A 15,954-nucleotide genomic window follows, 5' to 3' on the forward strand; every position below is an offset into this window, starting at 1 on the left:
CCGGCCGGCCTAATGCTGGGTAGACCTGTTGCCCTCGGCCCGCCGTGTTACCGGCCAGCCGAATGCTGGGTAGACCTGTTGCCCTCGGCCGGCCTTTGTACCTGACGGCCGAATGCTGGGTAGACCTGTTGCCCTCTGCCGGCCGGCCTAATGCTGGGTAGACCTGTTGCCCTCGGCCGGCCTTTGGACGTGGCGGCCTAATGCTGGGTAGACCTGTTGCCCTCGGCCGGCCTTTGGACGTGGCGGCCTAATGCTGGGTAGACCTGTTGCCCTCGGCCGGCCTTTGGACGTGGCGGCCTAATGCTGGGTAGACCTGTTGCCCTCGGCCGGCCTTTGGACGTGGCGGCCTAATGCTGGGTAGACCTGTTGCCCTCGGCCGGCCTTTGGACGTGGCGGCCGAATGCTGGGTAGACCTGTTGCCCTCGGCCGGCCTTTGGACGTGGCGGCCTAATGCTGGGTAGACCTGTTGCCCTCGGCTGGCCTTTGGACGTGGCGGCCTAATGCTGGGTAGACCTGTTGCCCTCGGCCGGCAGTGTTACCGGCCGGCCTAATGCTGGGTAGACCTGTTGCCCTCGGCCCGCCGTGTTACCGGCCAGCCGAATGCTGGGTAGACCTGTTGCCCTCGGCCGGCCTTTGTACCTGACGGCCGAATGCTGGGTAGACCTGTTGCCCTCTGCCGGCCGTCTTTCCGGCTGGCCTAATGCTGGGTAGAACTGTTGCCCTCGGCCGGCCCTGGTACCGGCCGGCATAATGCTGGGTAGACCTGTTGCCCTCGGCCGGTCTTTGTCTCTGGCCGCCCGCGGCGTGGTAGTCCTGTTACCGTCGGCCGGCCTTGCAGCCCGGCCGCCGCGCGATGGCGCCCCGTCTCTTCCATCGGACGCGCGGCCCCCTTGTCGTCTCTGCAGCGGCGAGCACGCCTTCGGCGGTCGGCCTGCACGTCCGGCATGACCGCGGGCACTGGCAGCCCAGCAGGCAGCCCTGCTCTCGCGTCTTCTTCCCCCCGGCGAAAGGCGGGGCGTGAAGGCGGGCGACTTTCGGTCCCAGCCGTGCCCAGGTGTCCCTGCCGGCTCCGTGCGCCAGCATCCACTGGCGAGCTCCGCCGGCCTCTTCCCCAGCCGCGGCCCCTGTCCGCTCCGCCGTCATGGTGCCGGCACCCCACTTCCCCAAGCGCTCCCCGACAGGAGCAGGCAGCGTTGTCGCGCCCCCTCCCCGTGCTCGAATGGACCGCGGCCCTGCTCCGGGCTTCATTTCTGCAGCGCGCTCGCTCGCTCGCTCGCGCGCTCCCTCCCTCCCCCCCCCCTCCCCCCTCCCCCCGGCCGCCCGCCCGCCGCGCTGCCGCCCTGCCGCAGGCTTGAGCGGCGCCGGGGCGGAGGAGGAAGGAACGCCACCAAAGCAAAAGGCTCCGAGAAAGCTGAACAGAGAGCTTCTTTGACCAGGGACAGACGGCGCCAATCATCCCGCCGCCATCCCTGCTTGTGCACCAGGCTCTCCGCCTGCCGACCTCGGCATCAGCCTCCCGCCGCCGCCGTGTAAACTGCCCGGTGGGACCGTGGGCGGGGGCAGGAAGAGGCTGAAAGTGCTGCCAGGGAGGCTGATGGCGGAGGGCGGGGTCGCCCCCAACCGACAATGGGCAGGGCACGAGACCGTCTGAAAGCGCTGCCAGGGAGGCTGAGGGCGGGGGGCGGGGCGCCCCCAACCGACAATGGGCAGGGCCCGAGGCAGTCTGAAAGCGCTGCCAGGGAGGCTGAGGGCGGGGGGCGGGGCGCCCCCAGCCGACAATGGGCAGGGGCCCGAGAGAGTCTGAAAGCGCTGCCAGGGAGGCTGACGGCGGGGGGCAGGGCGCCCCCAGCCGACAATGGGCAGGGGCGGGGAAAGTCTGAAAGCGCTGCATGGGAGGTTGATGGCGGAGGGCGGGCTCGCCCCCAGCGTTAATGGGTGGCTGCGGAAGACGGGGCAGGGACAGGGAGAGGGCAGGCGGCTTCGTGCCGGCCCCGGGCGCCTCGACAGCGAGCCCTCACGGCCCCCCAAACCCGCGCCGAGGCCCCAAGAGCTCTGCAGACCTTCCGCGGAAGAACCGGCCCGAAAGCGGCCACCCGCTTGCCGACGGCGGCGCCGGTCGCCTCGATGCAGCCGCCTCCGTGGGGCGGGAAGGGGCAGGGCGAGTTGTGCCAGGGCGCGGCGGCTTTGGGCCGAGTTTCGCTGCACGTACGTGCTTCCCCTGGCTGTGCTGCGGCCCGTGAGGTTCTGTTTTGTGGGGGGGGGGGGGCTCTGTAGGTAGGGTCTCTGGGGGACGGGGGAGGAGGCGTGGGGTAGGGAGGACGCCGTTTGGGGGGGTCAGTGTGTCAGCAGGGCGAGAACCGGGCACAGGCCCTCCGTCAGCTCGGCTGTGGGCCCAAAGGGATCACAAATAAGATTTGGCAAGAGTTTTGTTTTCCGGAAAAGATTTTCTTTCCGAGTAAATAGAAGAGGCAATCATTCAAAAAAGGCAAAGAGGAAATGAAACAAATCAAATCAAATCAAAACAAAACAAAACAAAACAAAACAAAACGAAATAAAATAAAATAATAAAATGAAATGAAAAGAAATGAAATGAAATGATGAAATAAAATGTTGTCGAAAATATGTCTTGGTCTTGAAATCGATTCTGCCGGGCGGGGCAAGGCTGCTGGAGCACTTGGGCTCCGGAGCGTTAAGAGGCTGTGGGGTTTCCCCGGCTCCGAGATGGTACAAGGATGCCTCGTCTACCCGGATCCGCGAAACGTGGCCCGTCCCGCGGCGGCCAGGTCGACGCGGCTCCGGGGCCGGTGGCGTGGGACCGCCGTCGCCAGCGAAGGCGCAGCGGCGGCGGCCGTGGCCGCGACGACCAGGTCTACACGACTCCGGGAAACTTGGCCGGTCCCGCGGCGGCCAGGTCTACTGGGCTCCGGGATGGGCGGCCGCCGTGGCCGCGGCGACCAGGTCTACCCGCCTCCGGGACCGGTGGCGTGGGTCCGCCGTCGAGGGCGAGGGCGCTGCGACGGCCGCGGCGACCGGGTCTACCTAGCTCCGGTGCGACCCGGGCTGCGTGCAGCATGGCGAAGGTAGACCTGTGGTCCGCATCACGGCGTGGGCAGACCTGGTGTCCGCAGCATGGAGCGGGTAGACATGCTGTCCGCCGCATGGAGTGGGTAGACCTGTTGTCCGCGTAATGGAGTAGTTAGACCTGGTGTCCGCAGCTTGGAGTGGGTAGACCTGTTGTCCGCAGCAAGCCGTGGGTAGACCTGTTGTCCGCAGCAAGCCGTGGGTAGACCTGGTGTCCGCAGCATGCCCTGGGTAGACCTGGTGTCCGCAGCTTGGTAGACCTGTTGCCCGTTTCATGGCTGGGTAGACCTGGTGTCCGCAGCATGCCCTGGGTAGACCTGGTGTCCGCAGCTTGGTAGACCTGTTGCCCGTTTCATGGCTGGGTAGACCTGGTGTCCGCAGCATGCCCTGGGTAGACCTGGTGTCCGCAGCTTGGTAGACCTGTTGCCCGTTTCATGGCTGGGTAGACCTGGTGTCCGCAGCTTGGTAGACCTGTTGCCCGTTTCATGGCTGGGTAGACCTGGTGTCCGCAGCATTGAGTGAGTAGACCTGTTGCCCGTTTCATGGCTGGGTAGACCTGGTGTCCGCAGCATGCCCTGGGTAGACCTGGTGTCCGCAGCTTGGTAGACCTGTTGCCCGTTTCATGCCTGGGTAGACCTGGTGTCCGCAGCAAGCCGTGAGTAGACCTGTTGCCCGTTTCATGGCTGGGTAGACCTGGTGTCCGCAGCATGCCCTGGGTAGACCTGGTGTCCGCAGCTTGGTAGACCTGCAATGCACCCAGAAGGACGCTCTCGCTCGTCTTTCAAGGAGAGATTACCTACAGCAGAAGCAGCAGAGGCACAAACTGCATGACGAGAAGGGACAACGTAGAACACGTCTCTGTCCTGGCACATTTCCGTGTGCGATACTTCCCTCCGGGTCTTCGGGCCTTGCGAAGCTCTGTGTACTGCGAGCGCTGCTACTCGCAGCTGAGAAGGACCGTGGAGCTAGCGGCGAATTCGGAGAGCTCTTCGCTGCACTGCGCCGCTCGCAAGCGGCTTCGTTCTTCGCCTTCTGCCGTCCGGCGAGAGCTGAACTCCAGCGGTCAGTTGCAGCTCTGCCCAACAGCGTGTTCTCAGTTCTGCGGGCAAGCACGCCCTCTTGCCTTGGCCCCGAGAGCAAAGTCCCGAGCGAGCACTCGACTCAGTGCAATGCACCCAGAAGGACGCTCTCGCTCGTCTTTCAAGGAGCGATTCCTAACAGCAGAAGCAGCAGAGGCACAAACTGCATGACGAGAAGGGACAACGTAGAACACGTCTCTGTCCTGGCACATTTCCGTGTGCGATACTTCCCTCCGGGTCTTCGGGCCTTGCGAAGCTCTGTGTACTGCGAGCGCTGCTACTCGCAGCTGAGAAGGACCGTGGAGCTAGCGGCGAATTCGGAGAGCTCTTCGCTGCACTGCGCCGCTCGCAAGCGGCTTCGTTCTTCGCCTTCTGCCGTCCGGCGAGAGCTGAACTCCAGCGGTCAGTTGCAGCTCTGCCCAACAGCGTGTTCTCAGTTCTGCGGGCAAGCACGCCCTCTTGCCTTGGCCCCGAGTGCAAAGTCCCGAGCGAGCACTCGACTCAGTGCAATGCACCCAGAAGGACGCTCTCGCTCGTCTTTCAAGGAGCGTTTCCTAACAGCAGAAGCAGCAGAGGCACAAACTGCATGACGAGAAGGGACAACGTAGAACACGTCTCTGTCCTGGCACATTTTCGTGTGCGATACTTCCCTCCGGGTCTTCGGGCCTTGCGAAGCTCTGTGTACTGCGAGCGCTGCTACTCGCAGCTGAGAAGGACCGTGGAGCTAGCGGCGAATTCGGAGAGCTCTTCGCTGCACTGCGCCGCTCGCAAGCGGCTTCGTTCTTCGCCTTCTGCCGTCCGGCGAGAGCTGAACTCCGGCGGTCAGTTGCAGCTCTGCCCAACAGCGTGTTCTCAGTTCTGCGGGCAAGCACGCCCTCTTGCCTTGGCCCCGAGTGCAAAGTCCCGAGCGAGCACTCGACTCAGTGCAATGCACCCAGAAGGACGCTCTCGCTCGTCTTTCAAGGAGCGTTTCCTAACAGCAGAAGCAGCAGAGGCACAAACTGCATGACGAGAAGGGACAACGTAGAACACGTCTCTGTCCTGGCACATTTCCGTGTGCGATACTTCCCTCCGGGTCTTCGGGCCTTGCGAAGCTCTGTGTACTGCGAGCGCTGCTACTCGCAGCTGAGAAGGACCGTGGAGCTAGCGGCGAATTCGGAGAGCTCTTCGCTGCACTGCGCCGCTCGCAAGCGGCTTCGTTCTTCGCCTTCTGCCGTCCGGCGAGAGCTGAACTCCAGCGGTCAGTTGCAGCTCTGCCCAACAGCGTGTTCTCAGTTCTGCGGGCAAGCACGCCCTCTTGCCTTGGCCCCGAGAGCAAAGTCCCGAGCGAGCACTCGACTCAGTGCAATGCACCCAGAAGGACGCTCTCGCTCGTCTTTCAAGGAGCGATTCCTAACAGCAGAAGCAGCAGAGGCACAAACTGCATGACGAGAGGGGACAACGTAGAACACGTCTCTGTCCTGGCACATTTCCGTGTGCGATACTTCCCTCCGGGTCTTCGGGCCTTGCGAAGCTCTGTGTACTGCGAGCGCTGCTACTCGCAGCTGAGAAGGACCGTGGAGCTAGCGGCGAATTCGGAGAGCTCTTCGCTGCACTGCGCCGCTCGCAAGCGGCTTCGTTCTTCGCCTTCTGCCGTCCGGCGAGAGCTGAACTCCAGCGGTCAGTTGCAGCTCTGCCCAACAGCGTGTTCTCAGTTCTGCGGGCAAGCACGCCCTCTTGCCTTGGCCCCGAGTGCAAAGTCCCGAGCGAGCACTCGACTCAGTGCAATGCACCCAGAAGGACGCTCTCGCTCGTCTTTCAAGGAGCGTTTCCTAACAGCAGAAGCAGCAGAGGCACAAACTGCATGACGAGAAGGGACAACGTAGAACACGTCTCTGTCCTGGCACATTTTCGTGTGCGATACTTCCCTCCGGGTCTTCGGGCCTTGCGAAGCTCTGTGTACTGCGAGCGCTGCTACTCGCAGCTGAGAAGGACCGTGGAGCTAGCGGCGAATTCGGAGAGCTCTTCGCTGCACTGCGCCGCTCGCAAGCGGCTTCGTTCTTCGCCTTCTGCCGTCCGGCGAGAGCTGAACTCCGGCGGTCAGTTGCAGCTCTGCCCAACAGCGTGTTCTCAGTTCTGCGGGCAAGCACGCCCTCTTGCCTTGGCCCCGAGTGCAAAGTCCCGAGCGAGCACTCGACTCAGTGCAATGCACCCAGAAGGACGCTCTCGCTCGTCTTTCAAGGAGCGTTTCCTAACAGCAGAAGCAGCAGAGGCACAAACTGCATGACGAGAAGGGACAACGTAGAACACGTCTCTGTCCTGGCACATTTTCCTGTGCGATACTTCCCTCCGGGTCTTCGGGCCTTGCGAAGCTCTGTGTACTGCGAGCGCTGCTACTCGCAGCTGAGAAGGACCGTGGAGCTAGCGGCGAATTCGGAGAGCTCTTCGCTGCACTGCGCCGCTCGCAAGCGGCTTCGTTCTTCGCCTTCTGCCGTCCGGCGAGAGCTGAACTCCAGCGGTCAGTTGCAGCTCTGCCCAACAGCGTGTTCTCAGTTCTGCGGGCAAGCACGCCCTCTTGCCTTGGCCCCGAGAGCAAAGTCCCGAGCGAGCACTCGACTCAGTGCAATGCACCCAGAAGGACGCTCTCGCTCGTCTTTCAAGGAGCGATTACCTACAGCAGAAGCAGCAGAGGCACAAACTGCATGACGAGAAGGGACAACGTAGAACACGTCTCTGTCCTGGCACATTTCCGTGTGCGATACTTCCCTCCGGGTCTTCGGGCCTTGCGAAGCTCTGTGTACTGCGAGCGCTGCTACTCGCAGCTGAGAAGGACCGTGGAGCTAGCGGCGAATTCGGAGAGCTCTTCGCTGCACTGCGCCGCTCGCAAGCGGCTTCGTTCTTCGCCTTCTGCCGTCCGGCGAGAGCTGAACTCCAGCGGTCAGTTGCAGCTCTGCCCAACAGCGTGTTCTCAGTTCTGCGGGCATGCACGCCCTCTTGCCTTGGCCCCGAGAGCAAAGTCCCGAGCGAGCACTCGACTCAGTGCAATGCACCCAGAAGGACGCTCTCGCTCGTCTTTCAAGGAGCGATTCCTAACAGCAGAAGCAGCAGAGGCACAAACTGCATGACGAGAAGGGACAACGTAGAACACGTCTCTGTCCTGGCACATTTCCGTGTGCGATACTTCCCTCCGGGTCTTCGGTCCTTGCGAAGCTCTGTGTACTGCGAGCGCTGCTACTCGCAGCTGAGAAGGACCGTGGAGCTAGCGGCGAATTCGGAGAGCTCTTCGCTGCACTGCGCCGCTCGCAAGCGGCTTCGTTCTTCGCCTTCTGCCGTCCGGCGAGAGCTGAACTCCGGCGGTCAGTTGCAGCTCTGCCCAACAGCGTGTTCTCAGTTCTGCGGGCAAGCACGCCCTCTTGCCTTGGCCCCGAGAGCAAAGTCCCGAGCGAGCACTCGACTCAGTGCAATGCACCCAGAAGGACGCTCTCGCTCGTCTTTCAAGGAGCGATTCCTAACAGCAGAAGCAGCAGAGGCACAAACTGCATGACGAGAAGGGACAACGTAGAACACGTCTCTGTCCTGGCACATTTTCGTGTGCGAAACTTCCCCACGGGTCTTCGGGCCTTGCGAAGCTCTGTGTACTGCGAGCGCTGCTACTCGCAGCTGAGAAGGACCGTGGAGCTAGCGGCGAATTCGGAGAGCTCTTCGCTGCACTGCGCCGCTCGCAAGCGGCTTCGTTCTTCGCCTTCTGCCGTCCGGCGAGAGCTGAACTCCGGCGGTCAGTTGCAGCTCTGCCCAACAGCGTGTTCTCAGTTCTGCGGGCAAGCACGCCCTCTTGCCTTGGCCCCGAGAGCAAAGTCCCGAGCGAGCACTCGACTCAGTGCAATGCACCCAGAAGGACGCTCTCGCTCGTCTTTCAAGGAGCGATTCCTAACAGCAGAAGCAGCAGAGGCACAAACTGCATGACGAGAAGGGACAACGTAGAACACGTCTCTGTCCTGGCACATTTCCGTGTGCGATACTTCCCTCCGGGTCTTCGGGCCTTGCGAAGCTCTGTGTACTGCGAGCGCTGCTACTCGCAGCTGAGAAGGACCGTGGAGCTAGCGGCGAATTCGGAGAGCTCTTCGCTGCACTGCGCCGCTCGCAAGCGGCTTCGTTCTTCGCCTTCTGCCGTCCGGCGAGAGCTGAACTCCAGCGGTCAGTTGCAGCTCTGCCCAACAGCGTGTTCTCAGTTCTGCGGGCAAGCACGCCCTCTTGCCTTGGCCCCGAGAGCAAAGTCCCGAGCGAGCACTCGACTCAGTGCAATGCACCCAGAAGGACGCTCTCGCTCGTCTTTCAAGGAGCGATTCCTAACAGCAGAAGCAGCAGAGGCACAAACTGCATGACGAGAGGGGACAACGTAGAACACGTCTCTGTCCTGGCACATTTCCGTGTGCGATACTTCCCTCCGGGTCTTCGGGCCTTGCGAAGCTCTGTGTACTGCGAGCGCTGCTACTCGCAGCTGAGAAGGACCGTGGAGCTAGCGGCGAATTCGGAGAGCTCTTCGCTGCACTGCGCCGCTCGCAAGCGGCTTCGTTCTTCGCCTTCTGCCGTCCGGCGAGAGCTGAACTCCAGCGGTCAGTTGCAGCTCTGCCCAACAGCGTGTTCTCAGTTCTGCGGGCAAGCACGCCCTCTTGCCTTGGCCCCGAGTGCAAAGTCCCGAGCGAGCACTCGACTCAGTGCAATGCACCCAGAAGGACGCTCTCGCTCGTCTTTCAAGGAGCGTTTCCTAACAGCAGAAGCAGCAGAGGCACAAACTGCATGACGAGAAGGGACAACGTAGAACACGTCTCTGTCCTGGCACATTTTCGTGTGCGATACTTCCCTCCGGGTCTTCGGGCCTTGCGAAGCTCTGTGTACTGCGAGCGCTGCTACTCGCAGCTGAGAAGGACCGTGGAGCTAGCGGCGAATTCGGAGAGCTCTTCGCTGCACTGCGCCGCTCGCAAGCGGCTTCGTTCTTCGCCTTCTGCCGTCCGGCGAGAGCTGAACTCCGGCGGTCAGTTGCAGCTCTGCCCAACAGCGTGTTCTCAGTTCTGCGGGCAAGCACGCCCTCTTGCCTTGGCCCCGAGTGCAAAGTCCCGAGCGAGCACTCGACTCAGTGCAATGCACCCAGAAGGACGCTCTCGCTCGTCTTTCAAGGAGCGTTTCCTAACAGCAGAAGCAGCAGAGGCACAAACTGCATGACGAGAAGGGACAACGTAGAACACGTCTCTGTCCTGGCACATTTCCGTGTGCGATACTTCCCTCCGGGTCTTCGGGCCTTGCGAAGCTCTGTGTACTGCGAGCGCTGCTACTCGCAGCTGAGAAGGACCGTGGAGCTAGCGGCGAATTCGGAGAGCTCTTCGCTGCACTGCGCCGCTCGCAAGCGGCTTCGTTCTTCGCCTTCTGCCGTCCGGCGAGAGCTGAACTCCAGCGGTCAGTTGCAGCTCTGCCCAACAGCGTGTTCTCAGTTCTGCGGGCAAGCACGCCCTCTTGCCTTGGCCCCGAGAGCAAAGTCCCGAGCGAGCACTCGACTCAGTGCAATGCACCCAGAAGGACGCTCTCGCTCGTCTTTCAAGGAGCGATTCCTAACAGCAGAAGCAGCAGAGGCACAAACTGCATGACGAGAGGGGACAACGTAGAACACGTCTCTGTCCTGGCACATTTCCGTGTGCGATACTTCCCTCCGGGTCTTCGGGCCTTGCGAAGCCCCGTGTACTGCGAGCGCTGCTACTCGCAGCTGAGAAGGACCGTGGAGCTAGCGGCGAATTCGGAGAGCTCTTCGCTGCACTGCGCCGCTCGCAAGCGGCTTCGTTCTTCGCCTTCTGCCGTCCGGCGAGAGCTGAACTCCAGCGGTCAGTTGCAGCTCTGCCCAACAGCGTGTTCTCAGTTCTGCGGGCAAGCACGCCCTCTTGCCTTGGCCCCGAGTGCAAAGTCCCGAGCGAGCACTCGACTCAGTGCAATGCACCCAGAAGGACGCTCTCGCTCGTCTTTCAAGGAGCGTTTCCTAACAGCAGAAGCAGCAGAGGCACAAACTGCATGACGAGAAGGGACAACGTAGAACACGTCTCTGTCCTGGCACATTTTCGTGTGCGATACTTCCCTCCGGGTCTTCGGGCCTTGCGAAGCTCTGTGTACTGCGAGCGCTGCTACTCGCAGCTGAGAAGGACCGTGGAGCTAGCGGCGAATTCGGAGAGCTCTTCGCTGCACTGCGCCGCTCGCAAGCGGCTTCGTTCTTCGCCTTCTGCCGTCCGGCGAGAGCTGAACTCCGGCGGTCAGTTGCAGCTCTGCCCAACAGCGTGTTCTCAGTTCTGCGGGCAAGCACGCCCTCTTGCCTTGGCCCCGAGTGCAAAGTCCCGAGCGAGCACTCGACTCAGTGCAATGCACCCAGAAGGACGCTCTCGCTCGTCTTTCAAGGAGCGTTTCCTAACAGCAGAAGCAGCAGAGGCACAAACTGCATGACGAGAAGGGACAACGTAGAACACGTCTCTGTCCTGGCACATTTTCCTGTGCGATACTTCCCTCCGGGTCTTCGGGCCTTGCGAAGCTCTGTGTACTGCGAGCGCTGCTACTCGCAGCTGAGAAGGACCGTGGAGCTAGCGGCGAATTCGGAGAGCTCTTCGCTGCACTGCGCCGCTCGCAAGCGGCTTCGTTCTTCGCCTTCTGCCGTCCGGCGAGAGCTGAACTCCAGCGGTCAGTTGCAGCTCTGCCCAACAGCGTGTTCTCAGTTCTGCGGGCAAGCACGCCCTCTTGCCTTGGCCCCGAGAGCAAAGTCCCGAGCGAGCACTCGACTCAGTGCAATGCACCCAGAAGGACGCTCTCGCTCGTCTTTCAAGGAGCGATTACCTACAGCAGAAGCAGCAGAGGCACAAACTGCATGACGAGAAGGGACAACGTAGAACACGTCTCTGTCCTGGCACATTTCCGTGTGCGATACTTCCCTCCGGGTCTTCGGGCCTTGCGAAGCTCTGTGTACTGCGAGCGCTGCTACTCGCAGCTGAGAAGGACCGTGGAGCTAGCGGCGAATTCGGAGAGCTCTTCGCTGCACTGCGCCGCTCGCAAGCGGCTTCGTTCTTCGCCTTCTGCCGTCCGGCGAGAGCTGAACTCCAGCGGTCAGTTGCAGCTCTGCCCAACAGCGTGTTCTCAGTTCTGCGGGCATGCACGCCCTCTTGCCTTGGCCCCGAGAGCAAAGTCCCGAGCGAGCACTCGACTCAGTGCAATGCACCCAGAAGGACGCTCTCGCTCGTCTTTCAAGGAGCGATTCCTAACAGCAGAAGCAGCAGAGGCACAAACTGCATGACGAGAAGGGACAACGTAGAACACGTCTCTGTCCTGGCACATTTCCGTGTGCGATACTTCCCTCCGGGTCTTCGGGCCTTGCGAAGCTCTGTGTACTGCGAGCGCTGCTACTCGCAGCTGAGAAGGACCGTGGAGCTAGCGGCGAATTCGGAGAGCTCTTCGCTGCACTGCGCCGCTCGCAAGCGGCTTCGTTCTTCGCCTTCTGCCGTCCGGCGAGAGCTGAACTCCGGCGGTCAGTTGCAGCTCTGCCCAACAGCGTGTTCTCAGTTCTGCGGGCAAGCACGCCCTCTTGCCTTGGCCCCGAGTGCAAAGTCCCGAGCGAGCACTCGACTCAGTGCAATGCACCCAGAAGGACGCTCTCGCTCGTCTTTCAAGGAGCGATTACCTACAGCAGAAGCAGCAGAGGCACAAACTGCATGACGAGAAGGGACAACGTAGAACACGTCTCTGTCCTGGCACATTTCCGTGTGCGATACTTCCCTCCGGGTCTTCGGGCCTTGCGAAGCTCTGTGTACTGCGAGCGCTGCTACTCGCAGCTGAGAAGGACCGTGGAGCTAGCGGCGAATTCGGAGAGCTCTTCGCTGCACTGCGCCGCTCGCAAGCGGCTTCGTTCTTCGCCTTCTGCCGTCCGGCGAGAGCTGAACTCCGGCGGTCAGTTGCAGCTCTGCCCAACAGCGTGTTCTCAGTTCTGCGGGCAAGCACGCCCTCTTGCCTTGGCCCCGAGTGCAAAGTCCCGAGCGAGCACTCGACTCAGTGCAATGCACCCAGAAGGACGCTCTCGCTCGTCTTTCAAGGAGCGATTCCTAACAGCAGAAGCAGCAGAGGCACAAACTGCATGACGAGAAGGGACAACGTAGAACACGTCTCTGTCCTGGCACATTTCCGTGTGCGATACTTCCCTCCGGGTCTTCGGGCCTTGCGAAGCTCTGTGTACTGCGAGCGCTGCTACTCGCAGCTGAGAAGGACCGTGGAGCTAGCGGCGAATTCGGAGAGCTCTTCGCTGCACTGCGCCGCTCGCAAGCGGCTTCGTTCTTCGCCTTCTGCCGTCCGGCGAGAGCTGAACTCCGGCGGTCAGTTGCAGCTCTGCCCAACAGCGTGTTCTCAGTTCTGCGGGCAAGCACGCCCTCTTGCCTTGGCCCCGAGAGCAAAGTCCCGAGCGAGCACTCGACTCAGTGCAATGCACCCAGAAGGACGCTCTCGCTCGTCTTTCAAGGAGCGATTCCTAACAGCAGAAGCAGCAGAGGCACAAACTGCATGACGAGAAGGGACAACGTAGAACACGTCTCTGTCCTGGCACATTTTCGTGTGCGAAACTTCCCCACGGGTCTTCGGGCCTTGCGAAGCTCTGTGTACTGCGAGCGCTGCTACTCGCAGCTGAGAAGGACCGTGGAGCTAGCGGCGAATTCGGAGAGCTCTTCGCTGCACTGCGCCGCTCGCAAGCGTCTTCGTTCTTCGCCTTCTGCCGTCCGGCGAGAGCTGAACTCCGGCGGTCAGTTGCAGCTCTGCCCAACAGCGTGTTCTCAGTTCTGCGGGCAAGCACGCCCTCTTGCCTTGGCCCCGAGAGCAAAGTCCCGAGCGAGCACTCGACTCAGTGCAATGCACCCAGAAGGACGCTCTCGCTCGTCTTTCAAGGAGCGATTCCTAACAGCAGAAGCAGCAGAGGCACAAACTGCATGACGAGAAGGGACAACGTAGAACACGTCTCTGTCCTGGCACATTTCCGTGTGCGATACTTCCCTCCGGGTCTTCGGGCCTTGCGAAGCTCTGTGTACTGCGAGCGCTGCTACTCGCAGCTGAGAAGGACCGTGGAGCTAGCGGCGAATTCGGAGAGCTCTTCGCTGCACTGCGCCGCTCGCAAGCGGCTTCGTTCTTCGCCTTCTGCCGTCCGGCGAGAGCTGAACTCCAGCGGTCAGTTGCAGCTCTGCCCAACAGCGTGTTCTCAGTTCTGCGGGCAAGCACGCCCTCTTGCCTTGGCCCCGAGAGCAAAGTCCCGAGCGAGCACTCGACTCAGTGCAATGCACCCAGAAGGACGCTCTCGCTCGTCTTTCAAGGAGCGATTCCTAACAGCAGAAGCAGCAGAGGCACAAACTGCATGACGAGAGGGGACAACGTAGAACACGTCTCTGTCCTGGCACATTTCCGTGTGCGATACTTCCCTCCGGGTCTTCGGGCCTTGCGAAGCTCTGTGTACTGCGAGCGCTGCTACTCGCAGCTGAGAAGGACCGTGGAGCTAGCGGCGAATTCGGAGAGCTCTTCGCTGCACTGCGCCGCTCGCAAGCGGCTTCGTTCTTCGCCTTCTGCCGTCCGGCGAGAGCTGAACTCCAGCGGTCAGTTGCAGCTCTGCCCAACAGCGTGTTCTCAGTTCTGCGGGCAAGCACGCCCTCTTGCCTTGGCCCCGAGTGCAAAGTCCCGAGCGAGCACTCGACTCAGTGCAATGCACCCAGAAGGACGCTCTCGCTCGTCTTTCAAGGAGCGTTTCCTAACAGCAGAAGCAGCAGAGGCACAAACTGCATGACGAGAAGGGACAACGTAGAACACGTCTCTGTCCTGGCACATTTTCGTGTGCGATACTTCCCTCCGGGTCTTCGGGCCTTGCGAAGCTCTGTGTACTGCGAGCGCTGCTACTCGCAGCTGAGAAGGACCGTGGAGCTAGCGGCGAATTCGGAGAGCTCTTCGCTGCACTGCGCCGCTCGCAAGCGGCTTCGTTCTTCGCCTTCTGCCGTCCGGCGAGAGCTGAACTCCGGCGGTCAGTTGCAGCTCTGCCCAACAGCGTGTTCTCAGTTCTGCGGGCAAGCACGCCCTCTTGCCTTGGCCCCGAGTGCAAAGTCCCGAGCGAGCACTCGACTCAGTGCAATGCACCCAGAAGGACGCTCTCGCTCGTCTTTCAAGGAGCGTTTCCTAACAGCAGAAGCAGCAGAGGCACAAACTGCATGACGAGAAGGGACAACGTAGAACACGTCTCTGTCCTGGCACATTTTCCTGTGCGATACTTCCCTCCGGGTCTTCGGGCCTTGCGAAGCTCTGTGTACTGCGAGCGCTGCTACTCGCAGCTGAGAAGGACCGTGGAGCTAGCGGCGAATTCGGAGAGCTCTTCGCTGCACTGCGCCGCTCGCAAGCGGCTTCGTTCTTCGCCTTCTGCCGTCCGGCGAGAGCTGAACTCCAGCGGTCAGTTGCAGCTCTGCCCAACAGCGTGTTCTCAGTTCTGCGGGCAAGCACGCCCTCTTGCCTTGGCCCCGAGAGCAAAGTCCCGAGCGAGCACTCGACTCAGTGCAATGCACCCAGAAGGACGCTCTCGCTCGTCTTTCAAGGAGCGATTACCTACAGCAGAAGCAGCAGAGGCACAAACTGCATGACGAGAAGGGACAACGTAGAACACGTCTCTGTCCTGGCACATTTCCGTGTGCGATACTTCCCTCCGGGTCTTCGGGCCTTGCGAAGCTCTGTGTACTGCGAGCGCTGCTACTCGCAGCTGAGAAGGACCGTGGAGCTAGCGGCGAATTCGGAGAGCTCTTCGCTGCACTGCGCCGCTCGCAAGCGGCTTCGTTCTTCGCCTTCTGCCGTCCGGCGAGAGCTGAACTCCAGCGGTCAGTTGCAGCTCTGCCCAACAGCGTGTTCTCAGTTCTGCGGGCATGCACGCCCTCTTGCCTTGGCCCCGAGAGCAAAGTCCCGAGCGAGCACTCGACTCAGTGCAATGCACCCAGAAGGACGCTCTCGCTCGTCTTTCAAGGAGCGATTCCTAACAGCAGAAGCAGCAGAGGCACAAACTGCATGACGAGAAGGGACAACGTAGAACACGTCTCTGTCCTGGCACATTTCCGTGTGCGATACTTCCCTCCGGGTCTTCGGTCCTTGCGAAGCTCTGTGTACTGCGAGCGCTGCTACTCGCAGCTGAGAAGGACCGTGGAGCTAGCGGCGAATTCGGAGAGCTCTTCGCTGCACTGCGCCGCTCGCAAGCGGCTTCGTTCTTCGCCTTCTGCCGTCCGGCGAGAGCTGAACTCCGGCGGTCAGTTGCAGCTCTGCCCAACAGCGTGTTCTCAGTTCTGCGGGCAAGCACGCCCTCTTGCCTTGGCCCCGAGTGCAAAGTCCCGAGCGAGCACTCGACTCAGTGCAATGCACCCAGAAGGACGCTCTCGCTCGTCTTTCAAGGAGCGATTCCTAACAGCAGAAGCAGCAGAGGCACAAACTGCATGACGAGAAGGGACAACGTAGAACACGTCTCTGTCCTGGCACATTTCCGTGTGCGATACTTCCCTCCGGGTCTTCGGGCCTTGCGAAGCTCTGTGTACTGCGAGCGCTGCTACTCGCAGCTGAGAAGGACCGTGGAGCTAGCGGCGAATTCGGAGAGCTCTTCGCTGCACTGCGCCGCTCGCAAGCGGCTTCGTTCTTCGCCTTCTGCCGTCCGGCGAGAGCTGAACTCCGGCGGTCAGTTGCAGCTCTGCCCAACAGCGTGTTCTCAGTTCTGCGGGCAAGCACGCCCTCTTGCCTTGGCCCCGAGAGCAAA

Source organism: Sturnus vulgaris, unplaced genomic scaffold (assembly GCF_052056855.1).
Source record: "Sturnus vulgaris isolate bStuVul1 unplaced genomic scaffold, bStuVul1.hap1 Scaffold_157, whole genome shotgun sequence".
Lineage (NCBI taxonomy): Eukaryota > Metazoa > Chordata > Aves > Passeriformes > Sturnidae > Sturnus > Sturnus vulgaris.